General features: G+C 39.0%; 1 pseudogene across 1 annotated transcript in view; it reads left to right on the top strand.

Annotated features, from left to right (window-relative positions):
- The window catches only part of LOC114283819 (peroxisomal acyl-coenzyme A oxidase 1-like), a 45,163-nt pseudogene that overhangs the window by 15,157 nt on the left and 12,893 nt on the right, over positions 1 to 17,113 (top strand). Inside the window, exons 9-12 of the transcript XR_014344847.1 lie at positions 1,955 to 2,075; positions 8,040 to 8,150; positions 8,224 to 8,293; positions 8,471 to 8,654. The product of XR_014344847.1 is annotated as a peroxisomal acyl-coenzyme A oxidase 1-like (transcript). The remainder of the gene's footprint in view (positions 1 to 1,954; positions 2,076 to 8,039; positions 8,151 to 8,223; positions 8,294 to 8,470; positions 8,655 to 17,113) is intronic.

Raw genomic sequence — 17,113 nt, 5'->3', positions numbered from 1 at the left:
TTATTCCAATACTAAAGCCATATAAAAAAAATAATAAATACATGAACTACTAACAACCCTAATCTCAAGAAAACAAAAGAAATCCAAGAGATATGCCCAAAACCTATAGTTACTTCTCGTCACCACCGTAGCCTCAACTAATCCTGCAAAGGAAGCTCAGCTGCGCTCAAACAGAACGCACCCTAGTTGCCAAGAGACAAAACGGGTCAGTATACGGGTATACTGGTATGAGTATAAGATTTAACACCCACGTGTCCACCAAACATAGACAAAAATACATTTAATTCTTATCACGGTACAAGACAAGTAGTTCCAACCGTACCGAGACGAATGGGTAGTTTCCCGAGATACGATGACATTTAGTTTCTTGTCCATACACAATGAAATATAAATTGATTATAAAATAGACAAAATAGAAATAAAAAATATGGTGGGTCAGCCCTGCATAAAAAGTTAGTAAGACCCACCATCCTACAAAACAAATAAAGTTAATATAATTTAATCATAAGTAACTTATAAAAAAAAAATATAAAATTACACCGTTTCATACTTAAATAATTCGAATTGATCAAAACTCAAAGAACGAAAGTTATACAGAATCAAATTTCCTATAAGACATCGCGAACGAATTTAACAGAAACTGAACAGGTTAAGAGAAATATTTGGGTGTAAACAAGATTTGTCTTGATGTATTGAAATACTCTAGGAAGTATTCTTACATTTATAAATAATTTAATAGGTATGGGATTAGTGATATAGTTGTCATTGTCAATAGAGAACTTCCAGAGTAATCATAAACAATGTTTTCAAATCGAGAGCCTACATGGAATCATTGGGAGAGTCTCACAGATCGGATTGTAGAAACTGATCGAGGATCGCATGATTCTACTTTCATTACAAAATAAAGTGAAATTTTATTAATAATGATAATGTATGTTAAATATTCTCTTCAAGTTCCCAAATCTTCCTCATAAAATGAAACACTTGAAGAAAATGTTTCTCAGCAGTGATTTAGACCCCCTCAAACTTTAACCCCTACCACCCCCCACACACGTGGTGGGTGGTGATTGGAGGAGAAGAAAAAAAAGAAAAAAAAAAAAGTGACCAATCAAAAAAAGAAAAGGGGTCAAAGGGGGTGAGGGGAAAGGGGATCCTAATCTTTATTCAATGTTTCTAGTCAAAATTTTGATATATATACTCACACACATACACATGCATATATAAGAAATAAATAATAAGAAAAAAAGTTGGTAGAATCGAGGTTGTAGTGCGATTTTGCACAATTTTGTGACTAGGATGATAGTCACTCTTTAAGATTCTACACACTTTTAGATCCTAGCGCAATCCAGATCAATTTGCCAAACTGGAGTCATAAAATCGTGAGATCCTAAAATCTTTATCGGCAACCATAAATCATAATTTTGTTTTATAATCTGTGCCTTGCATATAGAATCTGAACCTCATCAATCACTTGGATGTTAGTTTGAGAAATTGAAATTTTGACTTCTAATTTGCAAATTTGCAATTTTTATCTTTGGATAGATGGATTAGGGAGTGATAGAGAATATCTGGTTTGAGTCTGCACTTTGGTTGAGATTCAGTCGACCCAATCTGCCTAAATAAGGCATAAAATGTCTTGGATTAGGGTGTGCATTTTTGTGGTAAATGCATGCTATTGTTTATTTTTGGAAAAGGTGTACAAAAGAATTGTTTTCTTCTTATTGCATTGATTGCTTCTTCCGATGAGTTCAAGCATTGTCTGTAATTGTTTAGGGAACTAGATATATATTTTATTCATTACTCCTATGTTGACTTGAGTTGGATATAGCTTTAGACCACAATAAGTTTCTGCATATACCAGTTGAGCACTAGGGTATTAATATGTGGTTATATCTCTGTGGGGTTCTTCCATCACAATCAGGGATCATTTTGTTCATGTACTTTTCTTCTATAGGTTGCAAGGTTTCTCATGAAGACTGTTTCTCAGTTGGGGTTTGGAATGAAACCAGTCGGTACAACATCTTACATGGGGCGAGTTGAGCATCTTATGCAATGCCGTTGCGATGTTCAAAGAGGTAATTGGTTCTTTTCAGTGCATCGATTATTTCACATTGTTCAAAGCTTTCAGGTGATTGAAAAATACAGTGTAAAGGCTCAACCTAACCATGATGATTTACATCTCTTTTTTTTATTATTATTGTTGTTGTTAGGTTTTATTCTTGGCAACCCTGTTTGACAAAACTCCTTTCAGTTGTACTTGTTTCGCACCTTTTATTTCAGTAAGGCTTTGAGTTTTTTAGATGCGAATCCAACCCGAATCGTGCCTTAGACAATTTCCATGGATCAAAACCGAGGTTGTAACAGGATTTAGTTTTTCAGATTTTCCAATTTTGGTCTCCCCGCTCGAGCGGGGATTGCAAGCTCACAGCATCTCTGTTTCGCCTGAAAAAGTACTGGATGGTGTGATTCGACGCTCGAGCATGGAAACTTCCGCTTGAGCGTGAAGCCTATATGAATCACACAATTTTGAAGCCTCCACTTGAGCGGGAATTCCCACACTCGAACGGACCGCGCAAACACAGATTCTTGGATTTCTATAAGGAATTGATTTTCTTCCAAAACTAGGATTACTTTGGATTTCTATAAGTAGTAGGTTTTCTTCCAAACCTTGGAGAACTTTTCCATAACTTCTTTTTGGGTTTTAAGGTTTATATTTGGGGATATTTTGCTAGTGTTCTTTGATTTTTTTTTTGAGTATTCAACTCATGGTTTAAGAAGCATACATCAAAGGTTTGTTTGTTGATTCTACACAAAAGAGAGAGTTGTTCTTCGGTGGATTCTGAAGAATTCGAGCTTGAAGCTTTGGTGGATTCCGGAATGGCTCATCCTCAAGACAATTTCGAGGTGAAGACGGGGTTGGAAGAGACACATAGAGGTTGGTTCAATTCGGGCGTGGATTCGCTAGGTAATTGAGAGTATACCTGTGTAATTCCTTTATATTTTCTTAGTGGATTGTTTTGTGGCTGTTGCCCGTGGTTTTTTTTATCACAATTGGAGGTGTCTAATTGTGGTTTTTTCACGTTAAAATCGTTGTGTCGATTTGTTTTGATTGTTTGATTGGGATTGTTATATACTGCTTAAAATTGATACATAATCAAAAATCAACATCTAGGGGATTTCTAGAATTTTCAATTAGTATCAGAGTGGGTTGTTCGTTTGTTTTTTAAAATTTTTGAGCGAGATCTTGTTTGATTTGTGATAATGGATTCAATTCGTGAGGGAAATTCTATGGTTCGACCACTCCTACTTGACGGATCCAATTATTCTTTTTAGAAAATTCGGATGAGATCGTTTTTGAAATCTATAGATGAAAAAGTTTGGCAATTTGTCATGAATGGGTGGACCGAACCAACAATTACCGTTGATGAAGTAACTTTCCCCAAACCAATTGATAAGTGGGACACAATTGATTACCAAAATAGTAGCTGGAATAGTAAAGCTATCAATTCTCTCTTTTTCCCTGTTACACTTGAAGAGTTTAGTCGTATTTGCAATTGTGAAGTCGCAAAAGAGGCTTGAGATATCTTACAAACTATTCATGAGGGCACTCCTTCTGTTAAATGCTCAAAACTTCAAAGGTTCGCGTCTAGTTTCGAAAACCTTTCAATGAAAGATAGTGAGACCTTTGATGAATTTTATGCGAAGTTGAGTGACATTGTAAATTTCAATTTCAATTTAGGTGAAAAAATACCAGAATTCAAAGTTGTGGGAAAAATTTTGAGATCCTTGCCCAATCGGTTCCAACCAAAGTTACGGCTATCGAGGAGGCTCAAGATGTTGACAACCTCAAGCTGGATCAGTTAGTTGGAAATCTCTAAACTTATGAGGCACATAGGAATTTCAAAAAGAAATAAAAAGATATTGCTTTTAGTAGTGCTCATAGAGTTGGAGAGGATTCTGATGAGGATTGTGAGATAGATTCCAAGATTACGGCTGCTTTTGTTAAAAAATTTAAAAAATCTTTTTTGAAAAAGAATCCTAATATTTTGGAATCTACTCATACTCATAAATCTAAAGGCAAAGATAAACTCAAAATTAATTCTATAGTCAAGAAGGAGAAAGGAAAGATACAAGGGAACTCTGAAAGAGTCCAATGTTATGAATGCCAAGGATTTGGCCACTTTGCTTCAGAATGCCCTACTCGTTTAAGGAAGAAGAAAGCCCTCGCTATAACTTGGGATGACGAATCAGAATCTGATGAAGATGAAAGTGACAATGAAGATCAAGGTGAAGAGGGACATAAACAATTCCTTGCTTTCATGGTGGCTTCTGAAATTGAAGGACGAACAGAGTATCCGAAGAGGCCGGTTGAGAATACCACTGATGATGAATCCTCGGGTAGTGATGATGAAGAGCTTGAGCAAGCTTATGAAAAGTTGTGTAAGGAATCTCTTAACTTATCCAAATTGAATGACAAACTCACTATGAAACTCAAAGCATGTGAAAGTGAGAATGTCAAATTGAAGAAAGAGATTTCCGAGGCTAGGAATGATGCCTTTAAGATTTCTAATGATCGACAAGTTCTTTGTACAAAACTCTTGACTTGTGAGACAGAGAGGAATGAGCTTCAGCAAATCTATACAACATATGAAGAAAAAATTGAAACTCTCGAGATGTCTCAAGTTGCTTTGGAAGAACTAATGATTAAGAAAGAGGAAGAACTCAAGTGTGCTATGGCTGTCATTGGTCTTTGGAACAGAGGATCAAAGACTTTGGACAATATCATTGGGCCTCAACAAATTTGTTCAGACAAGAGTGGCATTGGCTTTGGTGATAACAAAGAGCAAAAACAGAGTGCATCTACATCTCGTGATACAAGAACTCAAGGAAAGGGAGAACAAAAATTTCAACATAAGGATGGACTTTTCAAACTTCCTAGAGTTGGTAAGGTAAAAGAAAAGAAGGTACACCCTGTTTTTATTTGTCATCATTGTGGTATGCATGGTCATATTCGCCCTTATTGTTATAAGTTGCATGGGAGAGTGTATTTGCCTAGACCTAGAAATAAGAAGTTGGAAACCATGTCGAGACAGGTCCCCATTGAAAGGGAAGGGAACCACAATGTCAAGACACCACCCAAGAACCGCAATGCTCACAACTTTGTTCGTACTAAAGCAGTTTGGATGAGAAAACTTGACTTATGTTAATTTGTTGTCATTTTAGTTTTTGGGTTTCTGTGTGTTTTTTTTGTCATTACATGTGTGCTCCATTTTTTTTTTTTGCTTTAGTTAAAAAAAGAAATTGAAAAAAAAAAAAATCCCAAAAAGGTTTTCTTGATATGGTTTTGCAAGCTTGAAATTTTTGAGTGGTCCTTGGTGCATATTGGTATTGATAAGAATATCTATTACATGTTAATATATGTGTGCTTTCTGTGGTCATTATTCATTTTGGAGTGTGTGTTTTTTTATTAGTATGTCTTATTCTGTACACACTCTTGGATTAGTAAATATTGGAGTCTTCCGCCTTGATGATTATTTTTTTTGGACTTCTGGCATTACATCTTTTGCTCTTCTAGAGGAATTGACCTATACTAGCATATCATGGGTGATGTTGAGTCTTTTAACCACCTTTCATCTTTTTGCACCTCCACGGCTTTCCTCTCTATTCTTTGTAGTCTAGCCATGAGGAAAAGGCTACCTCAGAGTCACCAACCAGGCCATCCTTATTATATTCATGCTTCTCTGGTTCGGTTTCCATACTCTTGAGCGTGTCAGCCGCCAATGAGTGTGAAAAAGAAAAAAAAAAAAAAAAAAAAAGGAAAAAATGTGCAAAAGAAAGAAAAAAAAGGATGTGCAAAAGAAAGAAAAGAAAAAGATGTGAAAAAAATAAAATAAAATAAAGGATTCATTGATTGAGGGGGAGCCTCCGCCTTTACTCACCAAATACCCCTTGATTCCTAGTGGTTTGACTTTTCTTTGTTGTGCTTAGATTCTCTTGTCGGAGGTCCAACTTTCAGATCACTACTAGGATTAAATCTAGTGTTTGTCGAACTCCAAGAGTCATACACACACACACTTTTATCATGGGATCTATGCTTTTCATATAATGCATCACTTTCTTTCATAAGAAATCTTCTACAGACTGTGCACATTGTGTTTTCAAGTAATTGTGTTTCTTGGATAATCTTGTGTGTTCTAAGGTACAAATTTGAGATTTCTTGTTTGCTCCACCATATTATTTTTTGTTTTTTTCTTCGTTTTCGCTGTTTTCAGTGTTTGTGGTTGCTTTTAGTGAGGGAGAGTTTGGTTCATCTTGATTTGGGTTGGTAAGGGAGTTTGGTTTATCATTGCAAGAGTTTGTTAGCATGAACACTTTGATTTGTTTGGTAATGGAGATTGGCTATAGTTGTTTTGCATGTTTCTATGCATTGTTTGCTAATTATTTCCTTCTTGCATGTTCCTGGTATTTACATCGTCATATCATTGCTTGGGTTGGTTTATGATCTTGCTTTTGTTGTTTGAGAGTTGTTTTTCATGAGTCTTAGTTTTCATCTATTCATGTTTTCCATCTCATGTTTCAAGATAATCGCGTCATATGTCTATTGTTTTTTCATATACTCTTGTGGGACTAATAGTTGTTTTGGAGATTGTGACACTAATAACTATTTTGCAGATCATGACCTTGAGAAAGAAGTTGGCTTTTGTTGGCTGTAATGGGTTGGGGTGTTTAGGATTTTATTTGTTAAGTATGTTTTGTCACGGCATTACCAAAGAGGGAGATTGTTAGGTTTTATTCTTGGCAACCCCGTTTGACAAAACTCCTTTCAGTTGTATTTGTTTTCGCACCTTTTATTTTAGTAAAACTTTGAGTTTATTAGATGCGAATCCAACCCGAATCATGCCTTAGACAATTTTCATGGATCAAAACCCGAGGTTGTAACAGGATCTAGTTTTTCAGATTTTTCAATTTTGGTCTCTCCGCTCGAGCGGGGAAAGTGACGCTCGAGCGGGGATTGCAAGCTCACAGTATCTCTGCTTCGCCTAAAAAAGTACTGGATGGTGTGATTCGACGCTCGAGCGTGGAAACTTCTGCTCGAGCGTGAAGCCTATATGAGTCACACAATTTTGAAGCCTCCGCTCGAGCGGGAATTCCCATGCTCGAGCAGACCGCGCGAACACAGATTCTTGAATTTCTATAAAGAATTGGTTTTCTTCCAAAACTAGGATTACTTTAGATTTCTATAAGTAGTTGGTTTTCTCCCAAACCTTGGAGAACTTCTCTAGATCTTCTTTTTGGGTTCTAAGGTTTATATCTGGGAATATTTTGCTAGTGTTCTTTGATATTTTTTTTTAAGTATTCAACTCATGATTTAAGAAGCATACATCAAAGGTTTGTTTGTTGATTCTACACAAAAGAGAGAGTTGTTCTTCGGTGGATTCTGAAGAATTCGAGCCTGAAGCTTTGGTGGATTCCGGAGTGGCTCATCGTCAAGACAATTCTGAGGTGAAGACGGGGTTGGAAGAGACACATAGAGGTTGGTTCAATTCGGACGTGGATTCGATAGGTAATTGAGAGTGTACCTATGTAATTCCTTTATATCTTCTTAGTGGATTTTTTTGTGACTATTGCCCATGGTTTTTTTTTATCACAATTGGAGGTGTCTAATTGTGGTTTTTTCACGTTAAAATCGTTGTGTCGATTTGTCTTGATTGTTTGATTGGGATTGTTATATATTGTTTAAAATTGATACATAATCACAATTTAACATTTAGGGGATTTTTAGAATTTTCAGTTGCCTCAATACATTGTTGAACTGTTGAAGCTTAACTTTGGCTTTAAGTGATTTTAGGTTATAGTTTTGGTTAGAAGTTGACACAAGCTAATAAAAGCGTCCGCAAAAAAGAAAAAAAAAAAACGACTATAAGCTGTAACAAAAACTCAGTCATACTAATTGTATATCTGAACTCAATAAGACATCTTAACGAGTCAGTTTTCGAAAGATTTGCATGGTAATCTTTCTCTTCTTTAATGACATGCAGCCGAGGATTGGGCAAAGCCTAGGGCAGTATTGGAGGCATTTGAGGCAAGGGCTGTTAGAATGTCTGTTGCTTGTGCTCAAAATTTAAGCAAGTTTGCAAATTCAGAAGAAGGTATTTCTGCTGTGATAAAAGTCAAATCTTTTATGTTTTCTACCAAATTTGTTTAATCTTTTCTTCCATTCAGGCTTTGCAGAACTCTCAGCTGATTTAGTGGAGGTAGCGGCTGCTCACTGCCAATTAATTGTAGTTTCTAGGTAAGTTGCTTTTACTCTCTCATCTTCGCTGACAGCGACTTGTCTTTTTGGTTCTTCACTTCTTCTTCGTCTTCATTTTTTTTTTATTATTATTATTATTTTATTTTATTATTATTATTATTATTTTTTTGTGCTTTTTTGTTTTTGTTGGAAATAAGGAACTTTCATGTTACTCAGGTTCATTGAGAAATTGCAACAAGTCATTCCCGGAAAGGGGATCAAACAACAGTTAGAGATGCTCTGTAATATCTATGCCCTATTCCTTCTTCACAAGCATCAAGGCGATTTTCTCTCCACTGGCTGCATCACTGCCAAGCTAGCTTCGCTTGCAAATGATCAGCTCAGATCTTTGTATTCCCAGGTTTGCCCTAATAGTTTTCCTTAATTACTCTTGTTAACCCTACTAGTACTAGATAGGAAAATGCCAATCTGCTTAACAGGAGTACTAAATAAGAAGTTTTTCCGCTAACAAGGCTAAAAATAAATAAGTCTGTCTGAGATGGTTTATCAATAAAGTGAAGCGCTCTTAGCAAATTTATCAAAAGACAATTTGACCCTCAATACTTTATGAAATTCCACTGTATCCCTATTAGGACTCTACAATACTCGTTAAGGGTAAATATGGTTACCTCTCACCAAAAAGCAAGTTTGAAAATACTAAAGTAACTTTTTAGTAATTACCAAACGTATCAATTTTTTTAGACTCTAAAAAAATTAAAAAACTACTAAAAAAGCAATTGCCAAACCTTATTTGCTTAGTAGCTTCAAACTCATGTTTTGTTTTTAGGTTTGTCCAAATGCAATCGCTCTTGTTGATGCATTTAGTTACTTAGACCACTACCTTGTGTCACGAACTGAGAAATCCTGATGCTGCCCTCACTAGAAAACATTGGAAGCCTAAGGAGATTACTAAGGGTTGGTTTGGGATATTCTTAAAAAGTGCACTTTTTAACTTATTGGCTTATATGGGTTGAGTTTGGGTTGGATTTGATGTGATGTGTTAGAGAGGTGATGTGATTTAAATAAGATGATGTGACTTAAATAGGATAGTGACTTTTTGACTTTTTGTATTATTTAGGTCATGCCAAACTTGGCCTAAAACTCTCTAGAGAAGGGCTAGAAGATGAGAGGCTAATAGAAGAACCTAGAACTCTCTAGAGCAGTCAAGGGGATGGTGGAACTAGAAAGCCTTGGGAGATTGGAGAGCATGCTGGATGCTTCTGGAACTCCCTGGAGTATCGTAGAAACTTGTACATAGTTAGAGGCTATTGTAGAATCTTCTAGACATGTACATACTAGAATAAGAATACTCTAGCAAGGGGAAGTGTCTAGAACACTCTCCAACATAGTAGTTCTAGAATAATCTTTGTAAGGCTATATAAAGGGGAGGCCCTCATTTGGCCAAAAAACCCAAGTAAACCTAAGTAGACCCAAGCATTGTAAAGCATTCAAGAAATACAAAGCTAGCATTCTCCAAGTGTTCTCTCTAAAGTTCTCTAAGTCTCTTTTGTGCAAACTTCTTCTAGCTCCCTTCTACAAAAGGCTTACTTAGGTGCAAGCAAGGCGTGCTACAAGCATCTAAAGCGGCACGGTTGGCTTGGAAAGACTGAGGGTTGGTTCAGAAAATCCAAGGCCGTGACAGTTGGTATCAGAGCCAAAGGTTGCGAAGGCGTCGTAACTAAGGAAGGAAGGGCACTATGTCGAAAGTAACTCACACCGAGGAGCACCGCGGAAGGGAGACTGCTACAAACTTGGGCAAGAAGGCGAAAGAAAAGTCAAGGGACGTGATGAGTGCCATGGAAACCAGAGTGGTCAAGTTTGAAGTGGCTATGGCCAATGTCAAGGAGTGTCTTGATCGGCTGGAACAAGGGATGGAGCAACTCGATGGCAAGGTGGAAGGCCAAGTTGAGGAATTGCTTGAGTCAATGCGGGACACCATCCGGATCAACTTTGAAGCGCAGAGGCAAGAAAGCTATGACTTCCAGGAACGGATCCTGAAGGCTATTTGTCAACTCCAAGACCAAGTCCAAGAGCTGAAGGAAGGCTTGGAGGAGACATGGGCGGATTGGGCCATATGCAAGCGAGCTGTGGCTAGTGGCGGTGCTGCCACCAATGCGGGATTCACTCCAAGGCTAGAGGCACCAAAGCCTAAGGAGTTTGATGGCACGCGGGAAGCCAGAGAGCTGGATGACTACCTTTGGCACTTAGAGAGATACTTTGAAGCTTTAAACTTAAACGATGAGATTGCAAAGGTACGCACTGCTTCTCTCTACCTCACTAAGTTAGCTGGAGTTTGGTGGCGTCGTAAGCACGCTGAAATGGAAAGAGGCATTTGCACTATTTCTTCATGGGAACAATTCAAGAATGAACTAATGAGGCAATTCTATCCTGAAAATGTGGCATATGAAGCACGTTTGAAGATGAGGGAGTTGAAGCACACCCACTCTATCCGGGATTATGTCCAAGAATTCTCCGGGTTAATGCTTCAAATCCCTAACATGAGTGATGATGACTTGCTCTTTAACTTCACATCTGGGCTTAAGTAGTGGGCACAATTGGAACTACAACGAAGAGGCGTTAAGGATATCTTCACTGCACTCACCGTGGCTGAGACATTGGTGGAATACACTAAGCCGGAAGCTTCTAACTTGGAGTCCACCAAGGAGGGTCAAGGCAAAGGTGGGGGAGCCACATGGGCCAAAGAATGGAAGGATTCTAAAGCTCCAAGGTACAGAGAGGGTAGAAGCAAGTCACCAACGGGCAAGGATTGGAAGAATGAGGCGAAGAAAGAAAGCAAGCCCAAGGACAACTGCTTCATCTACGATGGGCCACATTGGGCGCGCAATTGCCCAAAGAGAAGTCTTAGTGCAATGCTGGAAAGGCAAGAAAGGGAAGAGCAGGCTTCCATGGGATCTCTGCAGCTGCTTGGTGCCATAGAAGTGAAGCCTACTGCATCAACCCAATGGGACAAGGGTTTGATGTACGTAGAGGGCAAAATCAATGGGAAGGCGGCCCAAGTCATGGTAGACACAGGGGCTTCCCACAACTTCATCAAGGCAGAAGAGGCCAAGCGGCTTGGTCTAAGACTTGACAGGGGTCAAGCATTAATGAAGACAGTAAATGCCGAGGCAAAGCCTGTGGATGGCATGGCTCGAGGGGTCGAGTTGCACCTTGGTGGATGGCGCGGGAAAGTGAACTTCTCAATAGCATCACTCGATGACTATGATGTGGTGTTAGGGATGGAGTTCCTGCGAGAGTTCAACGTGGCAATGTTGCCTCGCGACAACAAAATGTGCATCATGGAGGGCGGGCCTTACATGGTACCACTAGCGAGTAAGGAGAATACTAAACTCCAACTTCTATCAGCTATTGAGTTGGGAGCGGGCAAAGACTAGGAAGAAGGCGCTACCAAAAAGATGATTAGCGGGCAAGCGGCCAAGAAGGTTCTCTCCACACCACAAGTCAAGGAAGACTCAAAGAAGGGAGAGCCTACCTATCAAGCTATCCTCCAAGGCAAAGGAGGAGCAAGACCTAAGAGACTTCCACCGAGGAGAAAGGTGGATCACAAGAAGAAGAAAAAGCAAGGCGCCAAGACACCTTGTCAAGCACAAATGGCAAGTGCAACTCCTTATAGCAAGGAGGCAATGAAGATTTTGCAAGGAAGGCGCGACAAGGGCGTCGCCGCATTAGGTGGGGGAGAATGTCACGGACTGAGAAATCTTGATGCTGCCCTCACTAGAAAACATTGGAAGCCTAAGGAGATTACTAGAACTCTCTAGAGAAGGGCTAGAAGATGGGAGGCTAATAGAAGAACCTAGAACTCTCTAGAGCAGTCAAGGGGATGGTGGAACTAGAAAGCCCTAGGAGATTGTAGAGCATGCTGGAAGCTTCTGGAACTCCCTGGAGCATCGTAGAAACTTGTACATAGTTAGAGGCTATTGTAGAATCTTCTAGACATGTACATACTAGAATAAGAATATTCTAGCAAGGGGAAGTGTCTAGAACACTCTCCAATATAGTAGTTCTAGAATAATCTTTGTAAGGCTATATAAAGGGGAGGCCCTCATTTGGCCAAAAAACCCAAGTAAACCCAAGTAGACCCAAGCATTGTAAAGCATTCAAGCAATACAAAGCTAGCATTCTCCAAGTGTTCTCTCTAAAGTTCTCTAAGTCTCTTTTGTGCAAACTTCTCCTAGCTCCCTTCCACAAAAGGCTTACTTAGGTGCAAGCAAGGTGTGCTACAAGCATCTAAGGCCGCACGGTTGGCTTGGAAAAGACTGAGGGTTGGTTCAGAAAATCCAAGGCCGTGACAGTTGGCTCAATTCTTGGCTGCCGTGATGGAGATGTATATCCAAAACTGTACGAGGCAGCGTGGATGGATCCTCTGAATGAGTCAGTTGTGCCTGATGGCTACAGCGAATATATCCAGCCTATGTTGAAACAACAGCTCCATGGTGCCAGACTTTGAAGGAACTTCTCTCATTCTCCATACATTTTTGAAAATTTTAATTTTCCTGTGTTACTATTTGCTACCCGCCGATACTGAATCAATTTTGACATTTTTGTTGATAATTATTATTGCTTGCCTTGAATGAAGTTAAACTTAAGGCAGGAGAATAATATTTATTTGTATGCGGGTGAACTCCCAGCATAGGTTTTACGTAATGCACCATCATAATTATTCCATCATTTAATTTGACGAAATTATGATCCAAATTCAACCACATTGTTTCGTTTAATTCTGATCTGCTTCCTTTTAGTACTCCCTATTTTCAACAAATTATGGGGTTAACATTAAATTTGTGGGCTTATTGAGCCAATGTAGCCTTCTTTTTAGTTAATAGAGTATATTTCTCTGGAACAGTAAAACAGGCTTATTTGTATTTATTTGGTCAAAAGCTCATTTAAAATTAATTTATTATGTAAACAAGTTATATTTAAAAAAAAAAAGAAGGTCTCGTTGAAAAACAAACTCATTAAATTTTGTAGCTCCACTCATTGAAAGATTTGTATGCAAATTGGCTTGTAATGTCATGACTAACAAACCAAATCAATTCAAAAGTTATATGTCTTACTAAATGAGATTGGTTATATAAATTCTTTTTTTCATCAACTGTATCAAAGGTCATTTGGTTAATCAAATTAAAGAAATTTGAACATATTTTATAATATAAATAAATCATATATAAACACTCTTTGATTCTTATTGAAAGAGCTTGATATGAACGCTTGAGCAATTTTCTAATTGAAAAAGGTTTTTCTCGTGGAAAACTTGATACCACTCTTTTCATAAAAATAAAAAATTATGATATGCTCACGGTTCAAATTTATATCGATGATATCATATTCGGAGCTACTAATGAATCCTTGTGCGAGGAATTTGCTAAGGATATGCAAGGCGAATTTGAAATGAGTATGATGGGAGAATTGACATACTTTCTCGGATTGCAAATAAAACAAACCCAAGATGGTATTCATCTATCTCAAGCAAAATATATCAAAGATCTCCTCAAAAGATTTGAAATGAATTTATCCAAACCCACAGCAACTCCTATGAGCACATTGATTAAAATCGACAAATATGAGCAAGGTAAACCAGTAGACGAAAAGAAATATCGAGGTATGATTGGTTCTTTACTCTATCTAACAGCTAGTAGGCCCGATATCATGTTTAGTGTATGTATGTGTGCTCGTTTTCAATTAGCTCCAAAAGAATCACACATCACCGCAATAAAATGCATTTTTAGATATCTTGTTGGCACTCCACTTTTGGGTCTTTGGTACTCTAAAACAAATGTTTTTGATCTTTATGGTCACTCAGACGCCGATTTTGCGGGATATAGACTTGACCGAAAAAGCACTAGTGGTACTTGTCAATTTCTTGGAAATTCACTCACTTCATGGTTTTGTAAGAAACAAAATTCAGTGGCTTTATCTATAGCTGAAGCAGAATATATTGCCACTGCTAGTTGTTGTGCTCAAATACTTTGGATGAAACAACTACTTTTTGATTTTGGATTTCACTTTGATCACATTTCCATTAAATGTGATAACACTAGTGCCATTAATCTTTCAAAAAATCTCATGCATCACTCACGCACTAAACACATTGAAATAAGGCACCACTTTCTACGAGATCATGTACTTAAAGGTGACATTGAACTCAAATTTGTGCCTAGAAGCCAACAACTAGCCGATATCTTTACCAAGCCTCTCAATGAGGAATAATTTACCTTATACGAATTGAGTTTGGCATGTTAAATATTCCTATATGATGGTTCCTATGCATTATTATACTCCCTTGTGAAATTTGTTGTGAATTGCACTAGTCTTTTGCTCTTTGGGACCCCTAAGAGTCGGCCCCTTACTCTATAGGGTCGACACCCTGTGAATCAGCCCTGCGTTTTTTATTACCAAGGGTCGACACACGTCTTCTCTGGTGTCGACACCACTCGGTTTTTGGTTCACTACCTTTTTAGGGTCAACACCTCTCTTCGAATGTGTCGACACCTGATGTTTTTGAGGGCACTGCTTTTTAGTGTCGACCCCTCGTTCCTAAGGGTCGACACTTGTTTGTTATCTAAGGACTTGCCGCGTGATCCTTTCATATTCGAAGGGTCGACCCCTCTCTTTATGAGGGTCGACACCCTCTCAAATATATATATATATATATACTCCTCGACCCTTCATATCTCTCTTACGACACCATTAAATCCCTAGCCCTAACCCCCTTTTCCTATTCCAGAGATCCACATTCCGATCCTCTTCCCTCCTCCTAGAGACCGCTCCTTCTTCTCATCATGGAGTCTCAAGGTCCTCCTCCAATTCAAACAAGAAAGCGTCCTCGTTCCTCCACCTCCTCAGCCGTTGCTGCTACCTCTTCTTTTGTCCAACGCTTTAAGAACAATGAAGCTCGATCCTTCTTCAACAAGGATTTCAACCGACGAAAGGTAATTTTTGGCAGAACCATTGATCTTGCATTCTTTGACAAGCATTCCATTCTTATAAAAACTTGGTTCGATAACCAAAAACGGTCGTCCTTGTTAAAACTTGACTGTGTCATTTACCTCACACTGATCAAGGAATTTTTTGCTAATCTCTCTTGTGATACCCAATCTGCTCCTCATACCCTCGATTGTTTTGTCAAGGGTGTGTCCTTTACTTTAAATCCCATTATCATAAACTCTATTTAAAAAACTTCCAATGACGAAGAAAGGGTCACACCAACTGTTACTACTCTTCACTTACCCAATTACTCTCATCTTATCAGTCTTCGGTTCCTCACAAATAATCCCGAGTTACATGATCATGTCACCGTCTCTGGGAAAGACCTTTCCCTCGAACTGAGACTACTTCATTACATTATCACACACAACATCACTCCCCGTTCTAGCCGTTTCGATGCCATCACTTACGGTCATACGTTTCTCATTTGGGCCCTAGCCACTGGTTACCTCATTGATTTTGGTTTTTTGGTAACTCACTGTATTATTCATGCTCACAAACAAACTAATTAGGCCCTTCCTTTCGAAATGATTTTTCACAAAACTCTTCGAGCATTTCAACATTGACCTCAAGGGGGAAGAAAAAGTCCCTCAAGACCCTTCTCGGTATGGGGCTAAAACTCTGTGTAATATGGGATACTCTCTTATCAACCGAATCTGGACCAAAACCAAGAAACCTAGTCTCTTTTCCCCTGGTTTCTCTACCCTTGGTTCCTCCCTTCCCAGTTGCTCCACTCGTCATTTCTCCTCTCCTGATCTCTCTTCTCCCCCATCTTCTTCTAATATCTCCTCTCTATCTCTTAAAATCAACCATCTTGATTCCTTGGTTCAGGGTCCCCTCTTTGATGGGGTTGCTTCAATAAACTCTAGGCTCAAAAATCTAAACCTAGGGTCCACTTCACTCCCTGCTTCTAATATCCCATCCTCTTCTCATACTGTCTCTGCCTCCTCATCCTCTGCAATGGAAGAAAAGATCGATGAATTGAGTGCCTTGGTTCTACAACTTGTCACTCAGCGGACCGTCATGCAGAAAAACATTGACCACATGAAGCTGTAGCAAGAACAAGTCATTATCGCTGCGAAAGAAAGTGTTAAGAGTATGGTAACTGTTGTCTACGGGATCAAAGCCTCCAATGAAGAATTTAGGCAAATTTTTCAGCAGCGCCGGGACGACGCCAAGAAACCTAGTCTCTCTTCCCCTGGTTTCTCTACCCTTGGTTCCTCCCTTCCCAGTTGCTCCACTCCTCATTTCTCCTCTCCTGATCTCTCTTCTCCCCCATCTTCTTCTAATCTCTCCTCTCTATCTCTTAAAATCAACCATCTTGATTCCTTGGTTCAGGGTCCCCTCTTTGATGGGATTGCTTCAATCAACTCTAGGCTCAAAAATCTAAACCTAGGGTCCACTTCACTCCCTGCCTCTAATATCCCATCCTCTTCTCACACTATCCCTGCCTCCTCATCCTCTGCAATGGAAGAAAAGATCGATGAATTGAGTGCCTTGGTTCTACAACTTGTCACTCAGCGGACTGTCATGCAGAAAAACATTGATCACATGAAGCTGTAGCAAGAACAAGTCATTACCGCTGCGAAAGAAAGTGTTAAGAGTATGGTAACTGTTGTCTACGGGATCAAAGCCTCCAATGAAGAATTTAGGCAAATTTTTCAGCAGCGCTGGGACGACGATTTGGATGAGCAAATCCGCAAATTCATGTTGTGGTTTGCCCAAGGGTGGCAAGAAGTTGCCCCACATTGGCCTTGCACTCCTCCTCCCTTTCACTGAGGCTAAGAACCTCTTTTTGTTGATAACAAAGGGGGA

This window comes from Camellia sinensis, chromosome 11, assembly GCF_055761805.1.
Source record: "Camellia sinensis isolate YWXY chromosome 11, ASM5576180v1, whole genome shotgun sequence".
Lineage (NCBI taxonomy): Eukaryota > Viridiplantae > Streptophyta > Magnoliopsida > Ericales > Theaceae > Camellia > Camellia sinensis.
The sequence above is the reverse complement of the archived record's forward strand: the minus strand, read 5'-3'. Positions and strand labels throughout refer to the sequence as shown.